Source organism: Ailuropoda melanoleuca, chromosome 8 (assembly GCF_002007445.2).
Source record: "Ailuropoda melanoleuca isolate Jingjing chromosome 8, ASM200744v2, whole genome shotgun sequence".
Taxonomy (NCBI): domain Eukaryota; kingdom Metazoa; phylum Chordata; class Mammalia; order Carnivora; family Ursidae; genus Ailuropoda; species Ailuropoda melanoleuca.
Genome location: NC_048225.1, coordinates 32,945,181 through 32,971,461, shown reverse-complemented (window position 1 = coordinate 32,971,461; position 26,281 = coordinate 32,945,181). Strand labels below are relative to the sequence as shown.

The 26,281-nt window shown below is 33.9% G+C and overlaps 1 pseudogene; it reads left to right on the top strand.

Moving 5' to 3' along the window:
• The window catches only part of LOC100473198, a 32,188-nt pseudogene extending 6,181 nt beyond the window's left edge, over nucleotides 1-26,007 (top strand).
• Nucleotides 26,008-26,281: the final 274 nt, after the last annotated feature.

The window sequence follows — 26,281 nt, the reverse complement described above, 5'->3', positions numbered from 1 at the left end:
TAATCTTCAAATCAAACCAAACTAAATACGTATCCTTCATGTCAACTGAAGAACATTATTTCAACTATAATGAGCCTCAATTTCCTCATCTATAAAATTAGGATATGATATCTTCTTCAGGAGAATATCATAAAAATCCTATGTGATAATAGGTAAAAATAACCAGAAAAACAGTAAGAATACAAATTACTGTAATTAATATTATTAAATGTTTAATGGGCAATGAAAGCATAGAATAATAAGATGAAAGAATAAAATGTAAGGAAAACAATAGATATGTGACTCAGTTGAGTTTATAAAATACTGATATTTATATTTAGAAATTTTATCTACTGATCAAAAATAAAATCTATGTATATTAATATTCTTTATAATTAAACACCCATGAAGATCAAATAATATGATATCTGAAAACATTTAAAATTTTTAACATGATAATTAAATACATTGGATAAATAGGTACTAAATTTTTAAACTAAAGAACTAGGGCAAATAACAGATGAAAGAACAGCTGTAGTAGTTGAAAATAATACGACTTTGAAGATAGGCTTAAAATATAAATTACAACATAATGAACAGTAGCCAAAAGTGAGGGAGAAAGAAACACTACTTCTGAAAGGTTTTGAAGACATTTTTTGGATGTGCTTGAACAATTTAGTGTAACTTTTAGAAATCTAAGGGTTCCTAGTCTTTAAGAAGGTTTGACAAATGCATATACCCATCATTACAGTAAAAATAGTGAATATATTAATTATTCCAAGTTTCTTTGTACCCATTTGTATTCTCTATTTTCTCCTTTCCCCACCACTCCTACATTTCTCAGGCAACAACCAATTTGTATCTGTCACTATAGTTTGAATTTTCTAGAATTTTTTAGAAATGAAATTATACAGTATATACTTCTTTGTGTCATTTCTTCCACTCAATATACTTATTTTGAGATTCATTCATGGTAACCACGTATCAATAGTTCATTTTTTGTTGTTGTTGTTGTTGAGGATTGTTCCATTGAAAAATATGCCATCAAATGTTCATCAATTTTTTTTTCATTAATGTTCATTTGGATGTTTCCCATTTGGGTTTATTACAAATAAAGCTCTACAAATATTCTAGTATAAATTTTTATATGCACATATGTTTTAATTCTTTTGGGTAAATACCTAGAACTTAAATGACTGGATCATATGATAGCTGTATATTCAACTTTTTAAAAAAGGCAATATATTTTCTACAGATGTTGTAATATTTATATTTCACTAGAAGCATGAGAGTTTCTCCATATCCTTACCAATGCTTAGTATGCCCGCTCTTTTTAAACATACACATTCTAGTAGTTGGCAATGGTATTGCAATATGTATGTGCATGTATGTGTGTATTATTGTTGAGAACTTTATTGATATATAATTACGGACCACACAATACACTAATTTTAAGTATACACATCAGTGAATTTTAGTAAATTTACAAAGTTGTGCAACCATTGCCACAATCCAATTTCTATAACTGCCCCCTCCAATCCCTTATGCATTTTACAATCATTCCCTGTTACCACCTTCTGCCCTAGACAAATGACAATCAACTTTCTGAATTTACAGATTGACTTTTTATTGACATTTCATAGAAATGGAATCATATGTAATCTTTTGTCTCTGCCTACTTTCCTTTTTTTTTTTTTTAAGATTTATTTGAGAGAGAGAGAGACAGAACAAGCAGGGGGAGGGACAGATGGAAATGGAGAAGCAGACTCCCCACTAAGCAGGGTGCCCAATGTGGGGCTCAATCCCAGGAGCCCAAGATCATGACCTGATTGGAAGGCAGATGCTTAACTGACTGAACCACACAGATGCCCCTTAATTTCTTTATTTTTTTCAAGATTTGTTTATTTATTTGAGAGAGAGAGAGAGTTGGGGTGAGGGACACAGGAAGAAGGAGAGAGAAATCCAAGCATACTCTGGACTGAAAAAGAGCCCAAGGCAGGGCTCAATCTCACAATCCTAAAATCATGACCTGAGGCTAAACCGAGTCAGGTGCTCAACCAACTCTGCCACCGGACATTCTGTGTCTGCTTACTTTAAATTAACATATTTTTGAGTTTCATCCATATTGTAACATAGTATCAATACTTTATCCCTTTTTATTGCTTAATAGTATTTCATTGCATGTATATATGACCTTTTGTTAAAGGAATAATGTCAAAATGCAAAAAAAAAAATCAGTGTTTATCCTGAGATTCCACCATTTTTGTAAATATTTTATGAACAAGTTTTTGGTTAATTATTAAGCTTGGAAAAAAATATTATTTTGACAGTTTGGGCCAATGCTCTCATTGCTTTATGGAGGAGCAGATATTTGAAGGTCTTTTTTCCACCATTAGGAAATTTCTATTTCTTATATGATAAATTTATATTGGCAAACTGTTCTTAAATAGTAAAGTAGCACCATTATATATTTTTACTAACAATGCAGGATTATTAAATATATTTTGTTTTGCATTTATTTCCCTAATGATTAATATCATTGAACATGTCCACATGTTTATTTGCCATCCCCCAAACATTTTTATGAAATTTCTGCTAAAATATTTTGGCCTTTTATTTTTAAGTTGGGCCATTTGTTTTTCTTTATTATTTAGTTTTCCAAATACTAGTAATATACATTTTTTATAATCTATATGTACTTTTAAATGATATTCTCATGCTACATATATGTTTAAGAACCTTATAATGTTATATTATCTCTTTCTCCTTCTTGCTTTTGTGTTATTATTCTCATACATTTCATTATTCTGTAATGCTGTAAATGTATATACACACAAAACTACTAATTTGATTTTAAGAGTTAGTCTTCTGGGGCACCTGGGTGGTTCAGTCAGTTAAGCATTTGCCTTTGGCAGGTCAGGATCCCAGGGTCCTGGGATGGAGCCCCACATTAGGCTCCCTGCTCAGCAGGGAGTCTGCTTCTCCCTCTTCCTCTTCCCCTACCCCAGCTGTGCTCTCTCTCTCTTGCTTTCTCATTCTGTCTCTAAAATAAATAAATAGAATCTTGAAAAAAAGACTAAGGCAATTAAGAATAACATATAAATGATTTTATTTTACCCCCATATTCAACACTCTTTATTTCTTTAATTAGATGCAGATTTTTGACCTATATCATATTTCTTCTTCCTGAAGAATATTAAATATTTCTTATAGACCATATCTGCAAGCAATGAATATCCTGTTTGCTTTTCTAAGAAAGAAATTATCTTTCAATTTAAAACTTATTGTTATAGGCACTAAAGAGAATACAAATTGAGCCATATGAACATCTTCAAAGAATTTTTTATGTAGTGAACTAATTATACATAAGCAAAAGGTTAAAATAAGTCACAGTCGTGACTATGAAGAAGTGTTAGTAAAATTATTTCATCAGGTTAGAGGCCATAATATATTTCCTAAGAAATACAAAACAACAACAGCAGCAACAGAAACAACAATGAATAAAACAAAACCAAAAAAAAATTGAAATGGTGAGCTCATTATTTTTATGTAGATTGGATATTTATAGATGAATACATTTTCAGTTTTGGAGAAGCTATCGTCAAGGACAAAACAGCAAAAGCACTATGGAGGATTCCCCACAGAAAGAACACCAAAAGTCTTACCCTTGGAAAGGTATTCAAACTATAAGATGAGTAAAACTAAAAGTCTTCTGTCAATTTACAAATTATAATTGCCCTTTCCTGAGAAGAACTCTTCTAATCTTGAGTTAATGCCTTCTCTTTGGAATATTAAAATGTTTTTTGCACAACGATCACCAAAGTGGATGTCAGATTTTCAGTTTACCTCATGCTTTTTTCCCTTTAGTATTCATACTTGGCAAAATTAAATTTCCAATTTTATGGCTGTCCCAGAATCCCAGAAGTGTTTGTGTAAGAATGTATGTATGTGCATTTTTTTTTAAATTGGTTCAGGAAATACAAATGCTTGGAATGTGGGCATTTTAAAATACTCATCTGGGAAAACACTAAGTATACTTATGCTGTATTGTTATCACTAGTATAGTTTATATTTCAGAAATATATATGAAAAGTATGAATATTAAGGAAACTGCTTGCCAAATATTTGAAAGAAGGAGAAAGGAGAGAACTGAAAATTTTCTATTTTATTTGTTTGTTTGTTTGTTTGCAAAAGCACTGGTGAAAATTTTCTCTTCTTTAGGATAGTTGAATCCAATTCTACAGGCTAAGATTGATCTTGTACCACAACATATACATAATTGGAATGATCAATGGAAAAAAGAAGCAGCACTGGCGTATTTTGTGTAGCTTTATGTTAGATTCTGTCATGATTTCCTATGCATCCTGCCTGATCAGTATCCTTCATTTCCATGCTGCAACTACATTATACTAACAGCTGTCTATATGTATTTCCAACTCCAATGTTCATTCTACATTTTATTATTGTATTTCCAAATGCACACTAGATATCTTTGGTGACTATCCCAGAAGTATGTGAAAATCAACATAGTTCAAACAAACTCATTAATCTGTTGGCTTTCAATAAATACTCCCTTAAAATAGGATTAAATGGCATCATCAGTCATTTAACTTCCTGAACAAGAAAATCTGATGCCAGTCACATATTCACTATGATCAGTCTCCAAATCCAATAAGACATTAAATCAAGTTACAAATAAATCCTAAATATCTATCAAATTCATTACCTCTCTACAAATCCATTATTAATATCATAATTCCTATTCTCATCTATTTCCTGTACTATTTAGATAGGCTTTATCTAGCTTTTCCTTTCACCAGTGTCTCCTAACTTTAATACACTCACATTCCACAAGACTTATCTTTGTGAAAAATCATTTACTTGGTGCATGACTTTTGGTATTTCACCTTTGCCCACAGCTAAACTTCAGGCTCCTAAGAAAAGTATTTAAGGGCATTAAGATCTGCTTCTAAATTCCTATTCCTGATTCTAAATTCTTGACAATTCCTATTTTTATTTCTTCACTCTAGCTATTCTATGATAATACCCTCATTATTTATGACACTTCATCAATGCTACTCAAGTTAGAATGCATGCTTTCTCATATAAAACATAATAAACTCCTTGCACCTTGAACCCATCTTAAAGGCCATCACTTCATTCAAAACCATCCTTATCTCCTTCATAACTAGTCATGCTCTTGTTTATACATTAATTTATAGCACCTATCAGCATGTATTACATTTAGAAATATGCTTGCATTTTGTTTGTCTTACTTTAAATTCTGCAAAGAATAAAGAGAATTTTTCATTTTATTTTCCCATTTTGGCCACAACTGCCAACAAGTAAGAGATATTTAATGTGTGTTTATTGAATGAGTTATAAAAATAGCAATCCTACTTTATTTTCACCCCATCTTACCTTATTATTTAACCATTATTAAAATTTATCATCCAACCAGGCTATGTTATGTGTCAGCAAGCGTGCCAAATTTTAGCATATATTATCTCTTTGAGTCTCCCACAACATCACTAACAGGTCATATTTTTATTCCCATTTTACATCATTTTGCATATTAGGGAAGGGGGAATGGAATATTTTATTCAAGGTTGTACAGGCTTTCTAATAGCAAAGCCTGTGTTCTTAGCATCAAAACCATATACTGCCTCATTAATAATAAATCCCGTTAGCTTCCAAAGATCAATTTTACACATCATTAACTTGGCTTGGATAAAGAAAATAATGACCTACAGGTGAAAGGTTTCATACACTATTGAATAACAAAATTAAAAATTGAAATGATTGCATTTATTGATTAGAAAAGCAACTTTTGTCTTAAACTATTTAGTATTTTCTATAGACATTGGACACATCACTTAGACATTTTGAGCCTTTGTTATACATTATTTCACAATATTTTGAGAATCAAATGAAATAATTGTAAACTTCAACTATCCATTGCAATTGGTGTTGTTATTATCACATGGGACTTTTTTTTTCAGGAGATTTTTAAATTAGACAAATCTGAGTTTGAATTCTGTCACATAGGACCTTAAGTTCTTCATGTTTATTCTACTCATCTATAAATAAACATAATGATAAACAGCACTTACCTCGTCAAGTTGTGAGGAGCAATTCAGTCACTGAAGTTGCAGTACATGTTAATTGGTACCTAGTTAATATATGTGAGATCCTGTGCTTAATATTATTGTTATAATGTTATAAATATATATATTTTTATTATTTGCTTTTACCCACATGATCTCAGAATTACTATCAAGCTAAATCATTCTTTACATATAGCACAAATTCAAATTTTTACATTGGGAAGCCATTTTTTTTTTACATGACATGCCCAAATTTATGGCTCTGTAGAATCACCTTGGCATGTTTCAGGTGGTTTGGCATGTGAGAGGAAAGAATAGTGGGATATTATAATGAAAGCTACTATAATTCTGGTCATAATTGACTGTGGTTTGTACTATGATAGTTATAGTGAATATTGTGTTCCCCAGTCCCATCTTTATGCTATCAGATACATGAACACTTTACAAGTCTATATTCTTCGAGGTCCTAGCCAGATATGTTAAGCAAGAAAAAAGAAATACAAGGAATCCAGATGGGAAAGGAAAAAATAAAACTATCCCTATTTGTTGATAACATGATTTTATGTATAAAAAATCATCAGGTATACATTAATCAACTATTAGAACTAATAAATGCAGGATCAACAGAGAAGCATGATCCAAGATCAATCATACACAAATTTCATTTCCATACACTTGAACAACTGAAAAATGTAATTAAGAAAATAATTCCACCTACAACACACCAAAAAAATAAAATATCTAGGATACATTTAACAAAAGTACAAGATTTGTGTACTAAAAACAATGAAACATTGTTGAAAGAAATTAAAGACCTAAACACAGTAAAAACATCACATGTTCATGGATTGGAAGATTTGACATTGTTAAGACAGCTGTATCAGTCAAGTTCTCCAGAGAACAGAACCAATAGGAGATTTTATGTACATATAAAAAAATACATATATGTATATGTATATATATATAAATTTATATATATTTGTATATTTATATAGATTACATATATGTATATATATATACATAAAGAAATAAATATATAATTTCATTATAAAAGGATTTATTTTAAGGTATTAGCTTACCCAGCTATGGAGGCTGAGAGGTCTAATAACCTGCTCACCACAAGCTGGAGACCAAAGAAGGCCAACGGTGTAGTATGAAAGCTTGAGAGGTAGAAAGCCAGTGATATAGAGTCCAGTCTAAGTCAGAAGACCTGAGATTCAGGAATTCTGAGGACAGAAGTTATATGCCCAAACTCAACCAGTCAGAGAGAAAGATAGAATCCACCCTTTTTCTACCTTTTTGTTCTATTCAGATCCTCAGTGGACCAGATGATGCATGCTTGCACTGGGGAGTGCAATTCCTTATACTCAGTCTACCAATTAAAATGCTAATCTCTTCCAGAAACACCCTCACACACTCAGAAATAATACTTAATCAGATATTTGGGCATCCCATGATCCAGTCAGGTTGACCTGTAAAATTAACTATCACAATGACAACACTACCCAAAGTGATTTACAGATTCAAAACAATTTCTTTAAAAATTCCAGCTACCTCTTTTGAAGAAATTGACAAGCTGATTATAAAGTTCATATGAAATTATAAGGGACCCAAAATAGCCAAAATAGTCCTTATACAGAAGAACAATGTTGGAGGACTTCCAATTCCAACATTTACTACAAAGCTACAATAATCAAAATATTGTGGTATTGGCATGATGGCAGATATGTAAATTAATAGAACAGACTTGAGATCAGAAATAAATGGTTAATTGATTTTGGACAAGAGTAAGGAAACAATTAAATGAAGAGAAATAGTTTATTTAATAAATAGTATTAGGATAATTATATGTCCACAAGTAAAAGAATTATTTGAATTTCTATCTTTCACCATTTAAAAATTAACAAAAAATGAGCTCTAGATCTAAATTTAAGAGAAAGAACTGGCAGAAGAAAACATAGGGGAAAATTTGTATGACATTGGATAGAATGTGGATTATAATATAAGACACCAAAAGCGTGGCAACAAAATAAAATAAATAAATAAATAAAGTGGACTTCATCAAAATTGTTTTAAAAATATCAGTTTTGTAGTAGGAGCTAAAATGGTGGAGGAGGAGGAGACATTAGTTTTATCTGGTCCCAGGAATTCAGCTAAAGAGTCATCAAATCATTCTGAACACCTGCGAACTCAACCAGAGATCTAAGAAAAGAATTGCTGCAATTCTACAAATAGAAAAGTGACCACTTTTTGTAAGGTAGGGAGCACGGAGATGTGAATCTGAGGGGATATACTGAAAGATAAACCATGCGGGGGGGGGGGGAAGGGGAGGGAACCNGGGGGGGGGGAATGGAGGGAACCTCTGTAAGCCAGCTACCAAAAAGTGATACAACAGCAGAGCACAAAATCAGAATTTTTAGAAGTCTGCTCCAGTGAGGGACATCCCTGCTTGAAAAGTGCTCAGGTGGCAAAGCGGGTTGGAATCCTGGGTGAGACAGTGTGGTCTCAGGATCCCAGGGGTCACAGAAAGAATGAGGGTGCCTGAGTGTGGCAGAGTTCCCAGTTATCAGAACAGGGAAGCCAGATGCAATCTGCAAGCCCAGGAGTGGTCTTTCAGCTCGGTGTTGCCGTGCCATAAACCACAAACCACATACAGGCAGGTGACTGCTGTCCAAGCAGGGATCCAGCAATCAGCAGAACAGCAGCAAGATCCCCCATCTTCCCCCAGGAGGAGTGGCAAGGTGCACGCCACAGGAGTCTGCAGGGTTTGGAGAGTCAAAGTGGGGTCATGTGCCTGAGATAGAAACACTTTGTCACAGTCTGGGTGAGCACAGAGTGCAGATGGAGACCAGGGAGACAGGAATTATTGACTGCTTTTCCCTGAGGGTGCACTGAGGAGTGGGGGGGGCATGAGCTTTTGGCTCCATGGCTGGAGATTGGGAGGCTGCCATTTTTATTCTCATCCTCTAAAGCCTTGTGGAAAGCCTTCAGGGGAAAAAAAAGCCACATAGAGCTATCCAGAGCTGATACCTATCCTGGCCCTCTGGCAAGGGTGGTGCAATTCTGACTGGGGCAAAGACACCTGAGAATAAGTGTAACAGGCCCCTCCCCCATAAGATAAGCAAGAACATCCAGCTAAGACCAAGTTTAAGGATCACACAGAACTGCAAAACTCTAGTGCTAGGGGAAACTAGTATATAGAATTCATGGTTATTTTCTCATGATTCTTTAGTCTTTCAATTTCAATATTTCCTTGTCTTTACTTTTTAACCAAGTTCTTATTTTATCAATTCTTTTTTATAAGTCTTTTTCAATTTTACAGTTACATTCTTTCATTGTATTTTATTTTTGTATACATTTATATATAATTTATACATATAAATTTTATATATTTTATAATATATAATATATATTTTTAATATATACATAAAGTTTTTCTTTCTTTACAATTCTGGGGTACACTTTCTTCTAACAAACAGATCAAAATATACCAAGGATATAGTGTATTGCTCTGTTCTGTTCACCTGTTTATGTTTTTTGGGTTTTTTTCTCTTTTAATTTTCAATTTTACAGATACATTCAAACTTTTCATTTTATTCAATTTTATTTTTATACATATATAAGTTTTCCTTTCTTTACAATTTTGGGATCTAATTTTCTAACAAACACACTGAAATACACAAAGGATCCAGTGTGGCCTGGTCTGTCCACCCATCTGAATATATTGCCTTTCTTTTTATTTTTTAAAATTTTTATTAATTTTTTTTATTTTTTTTCATTTTCAGGTCTCTTCTGATTTGTTTAGTGTATAGTTCTCTGGAGTCATTGTTGCCATTTTAGTATTTTATTCTCTTGTTCATCTATTCTTCTCTGGACAAAATAACAAGATGGAAAAAATCACCTCAAAAAAGAGAACAAGAGGCAGTACTGATTGTCAGGGACCTAATCAATATGGACATTAGTAAGATGTTGGAACTAGAATTCAGAATAATGATTATAAAAATACAACCTGGACTTGAAAAAAGTATATAAGACATTAAAGAATCCCTTTCTGAGGAAATAAAAGGACTAAAATCTAACCAAGTCAAAATCAAAAAGGCTATTAATGAGATGCAATAAAAAATGGAGGATCTAACTCCTAGGATAAATGATGCAGAAGAGAGAATTAGTGATATAGAAGACCAAATGATGGAGAAAAAGAAGCTGAGAAAAAGAGAGATAAACAGCAACTGGATCACGAGGGGAGGATTCAACAGATAAGTGATACCATAAAGCAGAACAATATTATAATATTTGGGATCCCAGAAGAAGAGGAAAGAGAGAGAAGGGCAGAAGACATATTGAAGCAAATTATATCACAGACCTTCCCAATCTGGGGAAGGAAAGAGGCATTAAAGTCCAGGAGACAAAGCAAACCCCCCTGAAAATCCATAACAGGACAGCACCCCAACATATCATAGTGAAACTTACAAATCTCTGAGACAAAGAGAAAATCCTGAAAGCAACTCAGGACAAGAGGTCTGTAACCTACAAGGGTAGAAGCATTAGACTGGCAGCAGACCTAGCCACCAGAACTGGTAGGCTGGAAAGGACTGGCATGATATATTCAGTGTGCTAAGGAGAAAAATATGCAGCCAAGAATACGTCATCCAGCTAAGATGACATTCAGAATAGAAAGAGTGACAAAAAGCTTCCAGGACAAACAGAAACTAAATGAATTTGTGATCACCAGACCAGCCCACAGGAAATATTAACAGGGATCCTCTAAACAAAGAGAAAACCCAAAAGTAACATAGACCAGAAAGAAACAGAGACAATATTCAGTAACAGTCATTTACAAGCAATACAATGGCACTACATTCATATCTTTCAACAGTATTCTGAATGTAAATGGGTTAAAAAACCCAAATCAAGAGACACAGGGTATCCGATTGGATAAAAAGCAATACCCATTGATATGCTGACTGCAAAAGACTCATTTTAGACCCAAATACACCTCCAGATTGAAAGTGAAGGGATGGAAAACAATTTATCATGCTAATGGACCTCAAAAGAAAGCTGGGGTGGCAATCCTTATATCAGACAAATTAGATTTTAAACCAAAGACTGTAATAAGAGATGAGGAAGGACACTATATCATAATTAAAGGTTCTATCTAAGGAAAATCTAACAATTATAAGTGCTTATGCCTCTAACATGGGAGCAGCCAAATACATAAGCCAATTAATAACAATATCAAAGAAACACATCGACAATAATACAGTAGTAGTAGGGGACTTTAACACTTCCCTCGCTGCAATGGACAGATCAGCTGCACAGAAGATCAACAAGGAAATGAAGGGTTTGAATGACACACTGGACCAGATGGACTTCACAGATATATTCAGAACATTTCATCCCAAAGCAACAGAATACACATTCTTCTTGAGTGCACATGGAACATTCTCTGGAATAGATCAAACTGGTACCAAATGATTGGGATCATTCCCTGCATATTTTTTGACCACAATGCTTTGAAACTTGAATTCAATCACAAGAGGAAAGTTGGAAAGAACTCAAATACATGGAGGTTAAAAGACATCCTACCAAAGAACAAATGGGTCAACCAGGAAATTTAAAAAACAGAACTTAAACTTCATGGAAATGCATGAAAATGAAAGCACAACTGTTCAAAACCTTTGGGATGCAGCATAAGCAGTCCAAAGAGGGCATTATATAGCAATACAGGCCTTTCTCAAGAATCAAGAAAGGTCTCAAATGTGAAACCTAACCTTACACCTAATGGAGCTAGAGAAAGAAGAGCAAATATGGGGTGCCTGGGTGGCTCAGTCATTAAACATCTGCCTTTGGCTCAGGTCATTATCCCAGGGTCCTGGGATCAAGCCCCGAATTGGGCTCCCTGCTCAGCAGGAAGCCTGCTTCTCACTCTCCCTCTCCCCCTGTTTGTGTTCCTTCTCTCACTGTCTCTCTCTGTCAAATAAATAAATAAATTATTTTTTAAAAAGAGCAAATAAAGCCTAAACCCAGCAAAAGAAGAGAATTAAAAAGATTAGAGCAGAAATCAATGAAATAGGAACCAAAAGAACAGTACAACAGATCAACAAAACTGGGATCTGGTTCTTGGAAAGAATTAAAAAGATTGATAAACCACTGGCCAGACTTATCAAAAAAAGACAAAGGACCCAAACTAAATGAAAACATAAACGAAAGAGGAGAGATCACAACCAACACTGAAAAAATATAAACAAATATAAGAACATATTATGAGCACTATATGCCAACAAATTAGATATTCTGGAAGTAATAGATGCATTCCTAGAGATGTTTAAACTACCAAAGTTGAACCATAAAGAAATAGAAAACCCAAACAGACCCATAACCAGCAAGGAAATTGAAGCAGTAATCTAAAATCTTCCAACAAACAACAGTTCAGAGCTAGATGGCTTCCCAAGGGAATTCTACCACATATTTAAAGAAGAAATAATACCTATTTTACTGAAGTTGTTTCAAACAATGGAAAAGGAAGGAAACTTCCAAACTCTTTCTATGAGGCCAGCATTACCTTGATCCCAAAACCAGACAAAGAACCACCAAAAAGGAGAATTACAGACAAATATCCAAGATGAACACAGATGCAAAAATTCTCATGAAGACAAGGCAATATGATCCAACAGTACATTAAAAAGATTATTCAACATGACCAAGTGGGATTTATTCTGGGGTTGCAAGGTTGGTTCAACATCTACAAATCAATAAAGGTGATAAACTACACAAATAAAAGAAAGGAAAAGAATGGTATGATCCTCTCAATGGTATGCAGAAAAAGCATTTGACAAAGTATAACATTCTTTCTTGATTAAAACTATTCACAGTGTAGGGACAGAGGGTACATACCTCAATATCATAAAGGCCACTAAAAAAGCCCACAGCGAATATCATTCTCAATGAGGAAAAACTGAGAGCTTTACCCCTAAGGTCAGGAATATGACAGGGCTATCCACCCTCAGCACTGTTGTTCAACATAGTAAAAGAAGTCCTAGCCTCAGCAGTCAGAAAACAAAAATAAATCAATGGCACTCAAATTGCCAAAGAAGAAGTCAAACTCACTCTTCACAGAACACATGATACTCTCTACTTGGAACACCCAAAAGACTCCACCCCAAAATTGCTAGAACTTATACAGCAATTCAGCAACATGGCAGGATATAAAACCAATGCACATAAATCAGTTGCAGTTCTATACACTAGCAATGTGATTGAAGAAAGAGAAATTAAGGAATTGATCCCATTTACAGTTGCACTAAAACCCATAAGATACCTCGGAATAAGCCTCACCAAAGGGGAAAGGATCTGTACTCAGAAAACTCTGGAACACTCATGAATGAAATTGAGGAAGACACAAAGAAATGGAAAAACATTCCATGCTCATGGATTGGAAGAACAGATATTGTTAAAATAGCTATGTTATGTAGAGCAATCTATATGTTTAGTATAATCCTATCAAAATACCATCTACTTTTTTCAAAGAGCTGTAACAAGTAATGCTAAAATTTGTATGGAACCAGAAAAGACGCTGAGTAGCCAAAGGAAGGTTTAAAAAGAAAACCAAAGCTGGAGGCATCACAATTCCTGGACTTCAAGTTCTATTACAAAGCTATAATCATCAAGACAATATGGTACTGGCACAAAAACAGACACAGATCAATGGAACAGAATAGAGAACCCAGAAATGGACCCTCAACTCTATGGGCAACTAATCAACAAAGCAGGAAAGAATACCCAGTGGGGGGGATGGGGGGAAAGACAGTCTCTTCAACAAATGGTGTTGGGAAAATTGGACAGCTACATGCAGAAAAATGAAAGTGGACCATCTTCTTATACCATACACAAAAATAGACTCAAAATGGATGAAAGACCTAAATGGGAGACAGGAATCCATCAAAATCCTAGAGGAGAACACAGTCAACAACTTCTGTGACCTCGGCCGCATCAACTTCTTTCTAGACACGTCTCCAAATGCAAGGGAAACAAAGGCAAAAATGAACTACTGGGACTTCCTCAGGTTAAAAAGCTTTTGCACAGCAAAGGAAATAGTCAACAAAACCAAAAGACAACAGACAAAATGGGAGAAGATATTTGCAAGTACCTTTTTTTTAATATGTTTTTTTTTTTTTTTGAGAGAGAGATGACAAGAGAAAGAGCATGAGCAGAGGAGAGAGGGAGAATCAGGCTCCCCCCTGAGCAAGGGAGCCTGACCTGGGGCTTGATCCCAGGACCCCGGGATCATGACTTGAGCCAAAGGCAGATGATTAATAACTGAGCCACCTTTGGGCCCCTATTTGCAAATATATTATCAGATAATGGGCTAGTATCTAAAACCTGTAAAGAATGTATCAAACTCAACACCTAAAGAACAAATAATACAATCAAGAAATGGGCAAAAGACATGAACAGAAGTTTCTCCAAGGAAGACATACAAATGGCCAACAAACACATGAAAAAACGCTCCACATCACTTGGCATCAGGAAAATACAAATCAAAAGCACAATGAGATATCACCTTACACCACTCAGAATAGCTAAAGTTAACAAGTCAGAAAGTGACAGATGTTGGTGAGGATGCAGGGAAAGCAGAACTCTCTCACACTGTAGGTGGGAATTCCAGCCACTCTGGAAAACAGTGTGGAGGTTCCTCAAAAAGTTGAAAATTGAGCTACCTTATGGCCCAGCAATTGCACTACTGGGTATTTACCCCAATGATACAAATGTACTGATCTGAAGGGGCACCTGCACCCCAATGTTTACAGCAGCAATGTCCAAAATAGCCAAACTATGGAAAGAGCTGAAATGTCCATCAAGAGGTGAATGGATAAAGAAGATATATACAATGGATTACTACTCAGCCATCAAAAAAATGAAATCTTGCCATTTTCAATGATGTAGATGTAATTAGAGCACGTAATGCTGAGCAAAATAAGTCAATCAGAGAAAGACAATTATCATATGATCACATTCATATGTGGAATTTAAGAAATGAAACAGAGGATCATAGGCAAAGGGAGAGAAAAAAAAAAAACTAAACCTGAGAGGGAAGCAATCTGTAAGAGACATAATCACAGGAAAGAAACTGAGGGCTGATGGAGGGGAAGAAGATGGAGGATGGGGTAACTGGGTGATGGACATTAAGGAGGGCACGTGATATAATGAGCACTGGGTATTATATAGGACTGATGAATCACCGAACTCTACCACTGCAACTAATAATACACTATATGTTAATTGAATTTAAATTAAAACAAAACAAAACAAATAAAATTTTACAATTAAATAGAAAATTATATATTTAAGGAACACTAGTAAGTGAAAAGTCAACCAAAGGAAGGAAATGAAATATATGTCAATAATATTTGCATATACAAGGGACTTGTATGTACAATTTATAAAGAATTTTAGCAATTCAATAGTATTCAAAGAACCCAAATAAAAAGCGGGCAAAGGACACAAATACCTATTGTTCAAAGAAGATATATGAATGGCCAGTAAAGTGAAAATATGATCTATCTCACTACTGATTAGGAAAATGCAAATGAAAATCATAATGAGAAACTCCATCACACCCACTAGGATGTCTATAATTAAAAACAATAACGTGTTCTTTGGAATGTGGAAAATTTAGTATACTCATGCATTGCTGATGGGGATGTAAAATGCTTCAAACACTAGAAAATAGGTTGTGACTTCCTACAAATATAAATACATGTAACCCAGGAATTCCACTCCTAGGTATATACTCATGAGAAATAATATCAAATGGCCATGCAGCAATGTGTACACTAATGTTCATGGCAGGATTATTCACAAGAACAAAAAGGTAAAAACAAAGTTTTCCTCAACTGATGATTGGATATGCAGATTATGGTATCTTCACATGGTATAGATAAAAATCATTACTAAATACAACATGCATAAATCTTGAAAATATTATGCTAAGCTAAAGAAGTCAGTCACAATATGCTGCGTATTTTATGATTCCACTCATATGAAAGGTCCAGAATAGGCACATCTGTCATCACATAAAGTAAATTAGTTTTGACTTATGACATAGTTGAGTGAGGAATAGATGTTATAAGGCTGCTAAAGGAAATAAGACTTCTAATTGGAGAGAGAACAATTTTCTAAAATTATATTGTTGTGATGTTTATACAACTTAGGATATACTAAAAATCTACTTACCGTACATGTTAAATGTAATTATATGGTATTTGCATTGTATGTCAGTAAATCTCTTTTAAAAACATTCAACAGATGTTTAATATTTTACATAAAACCTCAGTGATTTGTGGTTTCTTGAAAGCATTACTTCCACTTGCTGTGATTAAATATTTATATCAATATCTATATAATAAATTGCTAATAGTCAAATATTGTATCAGAAATATTTTCTTAATATTATTTAGAGAAAGGGTGTCAAAGAAGGAAGTTCAAATACCAGTTTAGAGTGACACATATATGTCATAATGTATTCCAAAACTAAACAGTATGTGGTAGATCAACTCTTTGAAAAAAATAAAATTAGAAAGTATTTTTCATTGCTACTCAATAAAGCACAGGTACCACTTCCATGAAACTCTTAATGGTGACACATTTCTATTTCAGTCTTGATGACCAAGGCAGCTAGTCTGAACTATATAAAATTTTACATTGTTCACATATATTAACAGACATCAAAAGGTACAAATGAAAAAGTGACATTTAGTATATGAAAATATGCATCATTAAATAAAAAGGAAATAAAAAATCAAAATACATTTTTAAAGTGTAGGACTACCCTATCTTTTATCAATTTAATAATTGAAATGTTGAGAATAATATTGAAACATTTTATAACAATTTGATGTTGCTGTAGCATCCTAAGGATAGACTAAGTAGGACTTGTTGAAATTATGTAGTAAAGAGCACATGTTAGCTGCTTATTAGTCAATCACAGGAGACGTTTTGCAGTGTTTAATATTTTAATGTCGTTTTATCAACTGTAGCCCCAATGTGTGCAAAAAGTCTTTAGGGTTTAGGTTTTTTGTAGAAGTATGTACTGATAGTGCTTTTTTTCATAAGGAAAGCTTTGTTCCTCCTTTCTGCTCCATTTTTCTGCCTTCCTTAAAAAAAGGGGGGAAAAAAGAGAGAGAAGAAAAAGAAGGAAAAAAAAAGCAACAGAATAGTGTTTAGTAACAGAGTAATACTTGTGAATTATTTAAAGCTAATACATTTTAATTTTTCTTTTATTATGTGAGAGCTAATCTTACACACTTGTAGAGGTACATTCAGTGTACCAGTGGCTTTTTAGGAAATAATTTATGTTGAAAATTTTGAACTACAAAAAGCTTTTGCAATTGAGTTTATGAAGAATAAGAAACCAGACTGTTCTTAATGTTTTAATGATTTGAACCAGACATGCAGATTTGCTTCATTGCCTGTCTTTTGTATTTTTAATGATTCTTATACTTTCATATAAATAAGGGATATAATTTATTTTTTAATGACAGATAAGATTTAAAAGGACCCCATAGTTAGAAAAAAGAATTTCTCTAGATTTCTGTTGCTTCTGTCATAATTTTTAGCAATAATTATCAAAGACGTAGGTGATGATCTATGAAAATTCTCAATTAACACCTTATAAATTTGATAAAGTATTAAAAATTGTATTTTCCGTTAAGATGAAATCATAGAATTTTTAAATTTAAATTATATGTGCATTAAAAGAAAACATATGAAAAATTTATAGATCCAAGATCCATTTCTTTCACTGGAAAGATAAACATTTAAATATAATTTACAAATTAAATAGCTGGAAGTGGCTACTGACAAATGATTGAATACTAATTTTGAAAACACAGCATCATTTTCTTCTTTTGTGAATAAATTACATTAAATTTCTTCCTCCAATCCCATCAATATACACATGTAAGAATGATTTCTCCTCATTAAATGCCAGTAAAACAAAACATAGAAACAATTTAGATATACATTATCCCTTCTGAATACCACTCTCATCAATCTACGCAAGATTAGATAGGTTAATGTACAAAAAGCAAATTCATCATTACATTAAACCACTTTAAATATTGACACAAAATGTTTGTTCAAAGTGTGTATATTTATTTAATATGATAAATCATTATTTCAGTTATAATTTGTGAATTGCAAAATAATGAAATGTTTCAAGTATCATAGTGATTCCTTCCATTAATTGCCTATGTGTGCTGTGCTCTTCCAAATAACAATATTTACAGTTTTCTGTTACCTAGTACTATTTTTTAAAGTGCAATTTTCTCTTTGTAGAATTTTATAATTAAAAAAATCTTCTTGTAATTTGTAAGTCTTCTGTTTTTTAACTGATGTTTTCCAGCAAGTAATTTTTTATATGTTATAAGGAAATGGAACAGACTGGAATTTTTTTTTTTTTAATGGCTGCTTATCACAGACATTTAAACAATAATCCATAAAGGGCACCTGCTCTGGCCCTCCTCTTGCCAAAGGCTTTCTTGTAAGATAAAGCAAAAATGTACCCACCAGAAACCCACAACCTCCTCTGCTAAACAAAAATCCCTAGAAATTGAGACCTTTGACTTCCCTACCAAAAAGTTCCCAGACCACTTCCAAATCCTCTGCTCGCCTCTTTTCTTGGTCTGAACTCACAAGGGCAAATCACAGCCCTGATTTGTGCATCTCTTATTCTGAAAATGTTCAAAAGACAGATGTTTCAGGGACTATTAAAAGAACTTGCATCTGTGGACTAGGGAGTCTATATATGTGTGGGAAAGGCTGCAATATACAAACCAAGTTGATAAGGGAAGTAGGACAAGATATTGACCTGGTGTTTGGGCACAGAATTTTCTTCCTCTAGGTTGCCATGTACCTGAAGAGAATCTGGCCATTCAGATCACTTAAAAAATATATATCTGTTGGGGCGCCTGGGTGGCACAGCGGTTAAGCTTCTGCCTTCGGCTCAGGACGTGATCCCGGCATTATGGGATCGAGCCTCACATCAGGCTCCTCTGCTGGAAGCCTGCTTCTTTCTCTCCCACTCCCCCTGCTTGTTTTCCCTCTCTCGCTGGCTGTCTCTATCTCTGTCAAATAAATAAATAAAAAAATATATATATCTGTCAAGATAGAAGAATTGAGCTTATTTTATGTAACAGTTCATTAACTTAATTATAATTTTTGAATATTCAGACATATGAAATATGAGCCTTTATTTATACTTCTGCCCTAATTCAAGGAAATGTCAGGGTCAATCTGACAATCACCATTTATGGTCAGTATTCATCCATTCATGAAGCAGTTATTTATGAAGTTCCTATCATGTGTCAGACTTTAGGTTTTGAGAATATAGCAGTAAAACAAAACAAAAAATATACACTTTACAAACTTCATTTTTCTGAGGAGTAATTGGACTAAATTTAATAAAGTTATACATACTCATATTAAATGTGATAGAGTTCTAAACATGGGGATCTATTTTAAATAATATATTACATTTATACATATGATAGGTAAAAACAATTGTATCAAAAATAGGAATAACATAAAAGTCCATCGACAAGAGATTGATTCAATAAACTACAATATTGATAAGTGCAATACTATATAATATGAAACAATCAAATGAACTAGATAGATAGATATAGATGTAGATATATATAAAACAAATGTTAGCAAAGATGTGGAGAAAAGAGACTCCCTGCAAGTTGTCAGTAGCATTGGTATAACCAGTTTAAAAAAAAACACAACAGTATGAAGTTTCCTCAAAAAATTAAAAATTAGAACTATCATATGACCCAGCAATCCCATTTCTGGGTATATATCCTAAAAAGAAAAATGCAATCAGTTTACATACTTACCCAGCAGAGTAGTCGAACAATTAATTATGATGATTGGATTTATGACAGATATAAGACTTTTTTCTATACTAGAATGACAGTGATGGTACAGTTCTGTTCTGATGATGGAAAGATTATGTTCATAGTTCTAGAACAGTGTGGAAGAATCAAAGTTGAGTAGGTTAAAGAAAAATAATTCTAGGAGGCCAGATGAATTATCTGGGGGATTTAGAAGTCATCACTATGGCGGAATTAAAATCTACCTACATTCATTATTTATTTTGATTCTCTGCCTATGTCTCTGTTTCTCTGTATCTCATTCCCATCCTTCTTTCTCTTTAATTGATTCTGTTTTAGAAAGATGAAGGGATAATAATTTGGAAAAAAATGACACCAATATCTATGCAGCATCTATAGAAGAGTATGCAAGGTAGTTTTAAGGACAAAGCCAAGTTTTCATGAAGACAAATCATTTAGTAAAAAAATAAAGTAAAATAAAAATAAAAGTAAAAAATAGGGGATGCTAGATTATCTGTTTAGAATAGCAGAGCACTAACCAGCATTGGAAAAATTTAGATGGGCAGAAAGCAATGGTAGGATCTCTTGGGGTCCATAGCATAGAGGGATTATAGTATCCTCTTGTCTCTGAGAGTTTTGGAAAAGGTAGGTAGTCACTTTGGAACAATATACAGAGTAGAAATTTAAAATATATTGCCATGTTTAAAATATTTTTGTTTGTGTTATAAAGTCTTTGTTCCCTAAGTAGAGAATGGAAGTTTGTCTTGATCTCTCATAACCTTCATAGTTAATGCTATGGCATCTTGCAGTAAATAAGTGTTCAATAAAACTTACTACAGAAATATGTAACCGTTCAATGTTTTAATAAGTATACTTGATAGATCATTCTTAGTGCTATTACAGAGCACTAATGTGTACTAAAGTTAGTAATCAGTTATAGTTTCAAAAATTTCACAGATTTATGACTATTCTAATAGTTACTGATATGAACCACATTGATTCCAAATAAATTTAACTTAATGAAAATAAAGATAAAATAAATTTAATTAAATGAAAATAAAATAACCACTTGAAATCTTTGCAGAGATAAGCCAAAATACAGAACATCAATATCTTAAATTTAAATATATATATATATAGAGAGAGAGAGTTTAATGATTCATTTATTCATCCATTCAATTGTTTTTACAATAAATATTTATTGAGTGTCTGCTCAGTGTATACTAATAACTTAAATAGATTTCCAAGCAGATGTAAAATTCTATAACCAAAGAAGAGAGAAGGTAAGAAACCAAATTAGTGAATTCTTCAGTCTCTAACTCTGTGAGATTTAAGAGAGAGATGAATTTCTTGTTTACATTTCTTTCCTTTCTAGAATACCCTTCCACAAAACGGTTAAATCCATTGTACTTCTGATAAATTTTAAGCATGGCCTTTTAATGCATTATGACAAATCAAAGCTTAGGGAGCTCATTTCTGACATTATAAATGTCTGTTTTCAATGTAGTCCCCATCACAAGCCTGAACCAGTGCCCAATCCACTTCTATTCATTTCCAAAGTATTAATCTAAGTTTACTTTCTCATGGAAGTTTTCCACATAAAATTATTATTTTAATACTTCAGAATACTCTGGCATCTTTATTCCTTATTTATTATATGTCACATGGTTTGTACCCTGACATCAATCATGTTCTCCTTTGGCTGCAGTAAATTTATTTTAAAATTACATTTCAGATTCATTGAGGTCAGATGCCTTTGGCAGAATGGTTTCCTTCCTCAGGTTTACAAAACTCAAAAATGGCTTGTAACATAATTTTTCTTTATGATATTTCAACAAAATCTGTCACACATTGTACTACAACTTCACATTCTTCATGCAAATTTTGCATTTATTTTGAACTCAACCTTAGATTTATCAAGGCTTATGATTAAATTGGCATGAGTATTCATACATAGGTATGCAGCCAAATAGTTGAATGATTGCTTCATAAGCCATATTTTCCTGATCACATGGAATATGTATGCTGTTTTGGCACTGTTAGGCAGTTATATCCATACCAATCTACATTTCAGAGACAAATGCATACAAGAACTCCAGGTGCAAATATTTTAATTTATTTTATCTACTGTACTAGTGAAATATAGTACCAAATATATGGATAGAGTTTTAGAGGCCATTAAGACCACACTCTTATCTGATGCCTAAATCATCTTAGCAACATTGTGCCTGTGCTTCTGTGATCATCCATTTTCCATTTGAATCTCTTTTAGGTAGAGAATTGATTACTGTTCCAAAGCAGAATTTTATGTTTCTGGACAGATCGACTATTAAAGATGGTCATGAACCTCTCCTGCTTATCCACTGATTCTGATATAGGAATAACCAGTCTAATATTTTCTTTTTGTGCTATATCTATTTGAATTTCTGAAGCCAGTGGTCTTATAGCTTCTTAGATTATTTTACATCACTTGTGTTTAGATACAAGAGAGGTGTCTGTCATGTTGATCACTCTCTCACAATGAAAGGTAAATACAAAACATGTAATAGTATTAATGTACCATGTGTTCATTTCAGTTTCAAAAAGCCCTCTGTAACCCCACCCTTCTTTCCTTTACCTAAACTTTTTTCCTTTATATAAATTTTTAACTTTCATTTTTTCCTTGTATGATTGAAAACACATTTTTTGTTTGTTTGTTTTTGGTTGGTTGGTTTCTTTTTAAAGGAGATATGTAAACACTTTTGATGGCAAAGACCCTATCCTATTTATGTTTGTATTTTGAGAGTGTCAGGATATGCTTTGCATATTAAAGATATCCCCATGACTGCCTTTAAAGTAATATTTATAAGTGCACTTGAATCTCTATAAAAATAAAATGATACCACCTTATTGAGCTTTGAGTTATTGGTCATAATCTATAAGAACTATTTGATATTTTTCTAATTAAAATTTTTGGAAGATAAAAATAATATTTTACATTCCATCTCTGTTATGATTTATTTGTAGGAGGAAACCTCTGTTTAGTATTATTTGGATGTACTGAAGCATATGAATTACCAGAAATTACCACTCTATTCTCATGAAAAAATAAGGATGCATATACAATGCCTATTTGTAGATAATATGTTTCTGATTTGCCTGATAAAAAATTTGGTGGATTGAGTGGCTTTTTTCTCTAATGGAAATAATAAAGTATTTTTGGATTTACATTACAAGCACTTGTGGGATATTGGCCTTCACTTACTCACATGTCACCCTTATAAATCCTGTAACATTTAATTACTACATTTTCTAATACTTCTTAATACTCTTTTAATACTGGATCTTTTTTAAAAGATTCATTCTAAACTTCGGTGTTTATAAAATTATGTTTTCTATATCAGTTATATTTGTTTTAATATGTGTTAGAGTGGATATATCATCATTACAAATTTTTAAAATGCACATCTGAATCACATGAAATAATCTCCCATGTCACCATTGGTATTCATATGTAAGATAATGTGAAGAGGGATTATTTTTCTTGCCCTACAATTGTGTATTGTGGCCTAAACCTGAGAAAAATGAAGTTTTAAATGATTCCTTTTATAATGAAAGATATATAATAGGAGCTGCAAAATATTGGTTGCAGTCACCTCCCTTTATTACCATTCATGGGTGATTACACGCTGTCTGATAACAATAGCATTACTCAAACAAAAGCCTGAAAAAGAATCTTGAGTTGTGGCCCTTAAAGGGAGTACTCTGCACCAGCACCCACTCCCCTTTGTCTATCTCAGGGTGGGGCAAATTAGGGAGAGTTCAAGAAAACTACTTGTAGAGATTGCCAATGGTAGCAAAATCAAAGATGAACATATTTTTTCTCACCTGGAATTTTTCAGGGACAGCTGATTTGGGTAACATCTAATACTTACTTGAGCAATAAGAAAAGACTTTTTTAATAATGAAGAAAAAGTGTGGCAATGGAGTAGTTTATAAAATTATCTTTTGGCATAGAAATTATGTGTGTTATATATGCTAATTTTCCATTTGGACTTGAGCTATCTTGTTTGCAGCTGTGCAAGGAAACTAGAGATAAGTGTACTGCCAGTGTCCTGACTTAGAGGATGCTAGAAAGTTTTGATACAAAGTCAGAATTCTAAAAATCACCCAACTGCTTTTTCCAAGAAAACTATTTCTATGTCTGCTACCTAGTCTGGTAACATTAACTAGAGAAGAAACACAATCAGCAATCAACTGAACTTTCAGTGAAAGACCCATGTATTTTCCTCTCACCTGCCTCCAAGCTTCCCATACCAGAGGAGTTTATCTTAAAGCTGTATGAAGTAGTACTAGACAAGAAGCAGATCAATTACAACACCTTCATTACGAGAGGTAAGGGAAGTGGAATAGAAAAACATATCACATCCTCTTCCTTACCTCAGATATTGAAAGAACAAGTCTGAGCAAGCAGAATGTGTATGTGTATGTGTCTTTGGCAGAGGCAAGTTTTAAGAATTAGATATGAATTTGTGGTAAAACTGAATGGGAAGAAATCAGAGAGGCAGACAAACCATGAGAGACTCTTGACTCCAGGAAACAAACTGAGGATTGTGGATAGAGAGCTGGGTGGGGGAATGGGGTAACTGGGAGATAGGCATTAAGGAGGGCACATGATGTGATGAGCACTGGGTGTTATATCCAACTAACGAATCATTGAACATTATATCAAAAACTAATGATGTACTATATATTGGCTAACTGAACTTAAGTAAAAAATAAAATAAAACTGGATGAAATTTTTTAAAGATTTTATTTATTTATTTATTTATTATTTCAGGGAGAGAGAGCATGCGTGTGAGCAGGTGGGGGGAAGGGCAGAAGGGGAGAAAGAGGAACAAGCAGATATATATGTACACACATACCACATCTTCTTTATCCATTCATCCGTCCATAGACATCTCAGCTCTTTCCTTATTTTGGCTGTTGTTGATGTTGCTGCTATAAGCGTTGGGGTGCAAGCTCTCCTTCAAATCACTATGCTTGTATCATTTGAATAAATGCCTAATCATGCAATTGCTATTTTTAACTTTTTGAGGAACCTCTATACTGTTTTCCAGAGTGGCTGCACCAGTTTGCCTCCAACCAACAGTATAAGAGGGTTTCCCTTTCTCTGCATCCTCTCCAGTATCTGTTGTTTCCTGAGTTGTTAATTTTAGGCTTTCTGACTGGTGTGAGGTGTTATCTCATTGCTTTTGATTTGTATTTCCCAGATCCCAAGTGAAGTTGAGCATTTTTTCATGTGTCTGTTGGCCATTTGTCTTCTTTGGAGAAATGTCTGTTCATGTTTTCTGCCCATTTCTTGACTGGATTTGGTTTTGTTTTGTTTTTTGGATGTTGAGCTTGATAAGTTTATAAAAAACAACATCTATTGACAGAAGATCAAGGACCTCCACAAAAAGTACTGGTACATTCGCAAGATCAGGCCTGACTGAAACTGCTTCTACTGAGCTTTCTGGTTCGCCCACTTGGAGGCACTGCTGGATGACAGCAAGGAATTGCAGCAATTTAAGGCAGTGTTTGCCAAGAGCAGAGATGACCTGGTTGTCCCAGGGCTTCACCAAGTTCACAGTTGAGGATTTCCACAACATGTTCATGCACCTGATCCAGCAGGTGGAGAAGTAGACCACTGTAGTGAACCTGCTGGCCTCCTTCAATGACCAGAGCACCTCAGACTACCAGGTGGTGTACCTGTGGCTGCTCACCTCAGGCTACTGTAGCAGGAAAACAAGTTCTTCCAGCACTTCATGGAGGCAGGTGGGTGGGGGCTCAAGGAGTTCTTTCAGCAAGAGGTGGAGCCCATGTGCAAGGCAAGTGACCACATTCACATCATTGCACTGGCCCAGGACCTCAGTGTCTCCATCCAAGTGGAGTATGTGGACCAGGCCAAGGGCAGAACCACCAACCCACACATCTTTCCCAAGGGCTCCAAACTCAAAGTGTACCTCCTCTATCAGCCTGTACACTAGGATATCCTCTACAAATAGGGCTGTCCTTGCCCACCACTGTCCTGCCTGCCCTCCCTTCTGCCAGACGCTAGACATGTAGAGTTTTTTTGTGGTTATAGATGGTTATATTTCACTCCCCAACCTTTCCCCCACATGCAACCTTCCACATTTTTTTAAAGGGGTTGCTGGTGGTGAAAAATAAATAAATAAATTAGCCTTGGTGGAATAGTTGCACAGATGCAGTGGTAGTAACAGATCTCTTGCCCTCCACTCCGCTCTCTAGGTTTTAGATACTAGCTCTTTGTCTGCTAAG